We start from the raw sequence: 5,747 nt of genomic DNA on the forward strand, positions 1-5,747 counted from the left end.
ATTGCGTGAGATGAAAAGGGACAAACTAAAGTGTGTGCAATGTGTAGCACCACTGAGTGCACATTCTGAACCTTGTTTGAGGTCAGTAGGTCACATGACCAAGGAGATTGAAATTCGAGTGTAAAAAAAGTTTTTACTTTGTTTACGCTCCCAAACTAATTCAACTGGGAATACAAAATGCTGCTCACATTTCCACGTTTATTAGCTTTGCAATGTGAATTAATGTCCTAATCGTGAAAATAAGACCTGTGTAATGTTGTGCACAATTTTTCCAACATCATGACACTTATTTGGAGTCTGTGGCTCAAGTGGTTTGAAAGCTATTGAGGTTTAAAAGCTCAAATATCCATTGAATATCCAACCTGAAACTGTCTTTACATCCATATATAACGTTACCAGTTAATATTATAGCAAATTGGTTGGGTTACTAACGTTAGCTCATCTGATGTTGTAACGTTAGCTAGCTAACATTAGTTGTCTGACTTTATTAGCCAGCTAATTTTCAGAACATGAACTCAATTATTTGATGAGTAAAGTTGGCTAATGTTGCTCAACATTTCTCTGGCCAGCAAACGGATAATTCGATCCAGCTAGCAAGATACTAGTGTTTCTAAAATCCACTATGGGAGAAATGAATGGTGGAAAAATGATTGGAACCTTTTTGACCACTAGGTTTTATGGGTATTATGACACCTCCATTGTGGGGCTCTACACAGGTTATGTTATCTTCAGTAGCTGTGTTAAGGTCTCATGTGGACAGAAGGGTGGATTGTAGTTTCAAGTTTTGTCACAAGTGCACTAGTGCAGTGAAATGCATTTCTTACAAGCTCTTTAAATTTACAGTGCATTCGGAAAGTATTCAGACCCCTTGACTTTTTCTACATTTTACAGCCTTATTTTAAAATTGATGAAATAAAAATTGTTCATCAATCTACACACAAACCCCCCATAACGACAAAGTGAACACAGGTTTTTTTTGAATTTTTTGCAAATGTATATAAAATAACACACATACCTTGTTTACATAAGTATTCTGACCATTTGCTATGAGACTCGAAATTGAGCTCAGGTGCATCCTGTTTCCATTGATCATCCTTGAGACGTTTCTACAACTTGATTTGAGTCTACCTGTGGTAAATTCAATTGATTGGACATGATTGTCTGTCTATATAAGGTCCCACAGTTGACAGTGCATGTCAGAGCAAGAACCAAGCCATGAGGTCTAAGGTATTGTCCGTAGAGATCAGAGACAGGATTGTGTCGAGGAACAGATCTGGGGAAGGGTACCAAACAATTTCTGCAGCATTGAAGGTCCCCAGGAACACAGTGGCCTCCATCGTTCTTAAATGGAAAAAGTTTGGAACCACCAAGACTCTTCCTACAGCTGGCCCCCAGGCCAAATGGGGCAATTTGGGGAGCAGGACCTTGGCCATGGAGGATACCAAGAACTTGATGGTCACTCTGACAGAGCTCCAGAGTTCCTCTGTGGAGATGGGAGAACCTTCCAGAAGGACAACCATCTCTGCAGCACTCCACCAATCAGGCCTTTATGGTAGAGTGGCCAGATGGAAGCCACTCCTCAGTAAATGAAACATGACAGCCCGCTTGGAGGTTGCCAAAAGGCACTTAAAGGACTCTGTTCGTGAGAATACCAAGGTTGAACTCTTCGGCCTGAATGTCAAGCGTCTGGAGGAAACCTGGCACCATCCCTATGGTGAAGCATGGTGGTGACAGCTTCCTGCTGTGGGGATGTTTTTCAGCGGCAGGGATTGTGAGACTAGTCAGGATCGAGGGAAAGATGAACGGAGCAAAGTACAGAGAGATCCTTTATGAAAAGCTGCTCCAGAGCGCTCAGGACCTCAGACAGGGGCAAAGGTTCACCTACCAACAGGACAATGACTCTGTTTCTTGAACTGCATTGTTGGTTAAGAAAATATTTATTAAATAAAAAGTAACACAATAAAATAACAATAACAAGGCTATATAATGGGGGTACCGGTACCAAGTCAATGTGCGGGGTTACGGGTTAGTTGAGGTAATTTGTACATGTTGGTTGAGGTAAAGTGAATATGCGTAGATAATAAACAGCGAGTAGCAGCAGTGTAAGCACAAAGGGGGGGGTTAATGTAAATAGTCCGGGTGGCCATTTGATGAATTGTTCAGCAATCTGATCGAACCCCAGGCTGTAGTGACACCGCAACACTGTGATGCAGTGCCTTAGACTGCTGCGCCACTCGGTAGGCCAAACGTACATTTTTGAAAAGCATGAGTTAAAACACTATCCAAGCTCTGTCCCACTCCCAAACTAATATCAACCAGCAATACACTGGGTACGACACCTCTCCTTCAGCTCTCCTCCTTTTCTTTCCTCTCTTTTCCTCTCCTCTCCCAGCTCATCCTTCACTTTAGGTCTTAACATGCCTGCCCCATCTGGGTTGTTGACATGCCTGGGTTGTTAACATGCCTGGGTTATTAACATGCCTGCCCCATCTGGGTTGTTAACATGCCTGGGTTCTTAACATGCCTGGGTTATTAACATGCCTGCCCCATCTGGGTTGTTAACATGCCTGGGTTCTTAACATGCCTGGGTTATTAACATGCCTGCCCCATCTGGGTTGTTAACATGCCTGGGTTCTTACCATGCCTGCCCATCAGGTGGCGGGGCACTGGAACAACAACTGTGTTCCGGGCCAGACTAGGAGATTTCTCTGGACTCCACAGGTAAATTGAGGGAAAGTCATTGGTTGGCCAGACTTCAGGTGGCCTGGGGATCAAATGCAGCTGGTTGGATGGCAGAGGTAGGAACAGTTGGCCAGGGGGTCTTGTTCTGCCCTGCCGGTCCGCACTCTGGGAGCAGCCCCCTTTAACTGGAGACTCTGAAACAGAGCGACAGGGAGAGTTCAGGACCAGAAACACTGTAATCTTAGAAGGCTCAAGGCTCTTTACTAAAACTTTACAAATTTTAGTGAGTGAGAAGTATAATAGTTTAAGTAAGTGAGACACTACGTCATCATAATGGGTGGTGCTGTGAGCCACTCACCGGTGTGTTCCTCAGCAACAGGTGGCTTCTACAGGGGCTGGGTAGGGTGATCTGGCTGGGAGTCTCTTCTACAGGGGCTGGGTAGGGTGATCTGGCTGGGAGCCTCATCTACAGGGGCTGGGTAGGGTGGTCTTTCTGGGAGCCTCTTCATCAGGGGCTGGGCAGGGTGATCTGGCTTGGAGCCTCTTCTGCAGGGGCTGGGCAGGGTGGTCTGGCTGGGAGCCTTTTCTACAGGGGCTGGGTAGGGTGGTTTGGGTGGGGGCCTCTTCTACAGGGGCTGGGCAGGGTGATCTGGCTGGGAGCCTCTTCTACAGGGGCTGGGCAGGGTGATTTGGGTGGGAGCATCTTCTACAGGGGCTGGGGAGGGTGATCTGTCTGGGAGCCTCTTCTACAGGGGCTGGGTAGGATGGTCTGTCTGGGAGCCTCTTCTACAGGGGCTGGGCAGGGTGATCTGGCTTGCAGCCTCTTCTACAGGGGCTGGGCAGGGTGATCTGGGTGGGAGTCTCTTGTACAGGGGCTGGGTAGGGTGGTCTGGCTGGGAGCCTCTTCTACGGGGGCTGGGTAGGGTGATCTGGCTGGGAGCCTCTTCATCAGGGGCTGGGCAGGGTGATCTGGCTTGGAGCCTCTTCTGCAGGAGCTGTCTACAGGTAGTGGGGGTCTACAAGTAGTGGGTTAGTGTATGTTACTGCTCCTAGACAGAGGGGGTCTACAGGTAGTGGGTTAGTGTGTGTTACTGCTCCTAGACAGAGGGGGTCTACAGGTAGTGGGTTAGTGTGGGTTACTGCTCCTAGACAGAGGGGGTCTACAGATAGTGGGTTAGTGTGTGTTACTGCTCCTAGACAGAGGGGGTCTACAGGTAGTGGGTTAGTGTGTGTTACTGCTCCTAGACAGAGGGGGTCTACAGGTAGTGGGTTAGTGTGTGTTACTGCTCCTAGACAGAGGGGGTCTACAGGTAGTGGGTTAGTGTGGGTTACTGCTCCTAGACAGAGGGGGTCTACAGGTAGTGGGTTAGTGTGGGTTACTGCTCCTAGACAGAGGGGGTCTACAGGTAGTGGGTTAGTGTGTGTTACTGCTCCTAGACAGAGGGGGTCTACAGGTAGTGGGTTAGTGTGTGTTACTGCTCCTAGACAGAGGGGGTCTACAGGTAGTGGGATGATTTGATGATGTTGAAGTTGATATGGTGCTGGAATAGTGGAGGCAGCTCCTGTTTTCTTTGCGACTTGCGGTAACTCTCTGTGGTTCTAAATGAATAGTTTAGTAGTCAGAAATGTCAGAAACATTATCTTGCTTGACCAAGCTGTAGGTCATGTAACTGTTTTGTTGCATGCAATATGCTTTGACAACTTCGCCAGACAGAGGTCGCTCTCCAGTTTTGTGATGAAACAAAGGTGTGGTTGATTTTATTCTTCACTGTGTCTTCTTATTGTCTCGGCCTTACGCCCATCCTATATATACAAAAGTATGTGGACACCCCTTCAAATTAGTAGATTTGGCTATTTCAGCCACACTCGTTGCTAACAGGTGTGTCCGTGGAAACGCGTTCTCTGGAGTGATGAATCACGCTTCACCATCTGGCAGTCCGACGGATGAATCTTGGTTTGGTGGATGCCAGAAGAACGCTACCTGCCCCAATGCAAAGTGTCAACTGTAAAGTTTGGTGGAGGAGGAATAATGGTCTGGGGCTGTTTTTCATGGTTTTCAGCATGACATTGCCTCTGTGCACAAAGCGAGGTCCAAACAAACATGGTGGAAGAACTTGACTGGCCTGCACAGAGACCTGACCTCAACCACATAGAACACCTTTGGGATGAATTGGAACGCCGACTGCGAGCCAGGCGTATTCGCCTGACCTCACTAATGCTCTTCTGGCTGAATGGAAGCAAGTCCCCGCACCAATGTTCCAACATCTAGTAGACAGCCTTCCCAGAAGGATGGAGACTGTTTTTTTTTGGAGCAAAGGGGGGACCAACTCCATATTAATGCCCATGATTTTGGAACGAGATGTTCGAAGAGCAGGTGTTCACATACATACTTTTGGTCATGTAGTGTATATATCACGGTCACAAGGCATAGGGTTATAGAGCAAACAAGGCAATTATCACAACACAGGTTGTTGTGATATGGCTTTTTGGAGGGGCTTGGCTTCCCCAGTGATTCTGCTCTATAGTAACTGATCCGTCGTCAGTATTGTGAAATATATTTTTTTTATATTGAAAGATTTTAATATAGAAAACGTATCTGAGAGCAGCGCTGGCTTTCTTTCGATCCTTTTCAGTATCGACACATGCTCCAAAGACGCACTTAGCAAACGCTCTCTCTCCGTGGTGTTTTGGGAAACGCATGTTACATCTTCGGCTGTTGTTGGAACGATGTGTTTAAAACACTCGTGAGCAAGTTCCGTGGCTATCGGGAAAGGGCCCTGGTCTACCTGAAGGCATATAATGATGAGAGGGATGCCAACCTAAACTAAGCCTTGACACCAAACACATCGCATATGATCTAACAACAGACAGACAAATGGCCATTACTTGTAGGCTAAGACGTTTTTCCGTATAGCCTACATGATCCAAATCTATCCGTATTTTCTAAATCTTCAAGAGTTCAAATCAAATGTCTTGTTCATTTCATTCCCAGTCCTCTAGAGGGAGTTTCATTGGAATGTCGATAGGAGGGGCTATTCTCCCACATCGGCGGACAGATGTTACAA

Source organism: Salvelinus namaycush, chromosome 34 (assembly GCF_016432855.1).
Source record: "Salvelinus namaycush isolate Seneca chromosome 34, SaNama_1.0, whole genome shotgun sequence".
NCBI classification, from domain to species: Eukaryota; Metazoa; Chordata; class Actinopteri; order Salmoniformes; family Salmonidae; genus Salvelinus; species Salvelinus namaycush.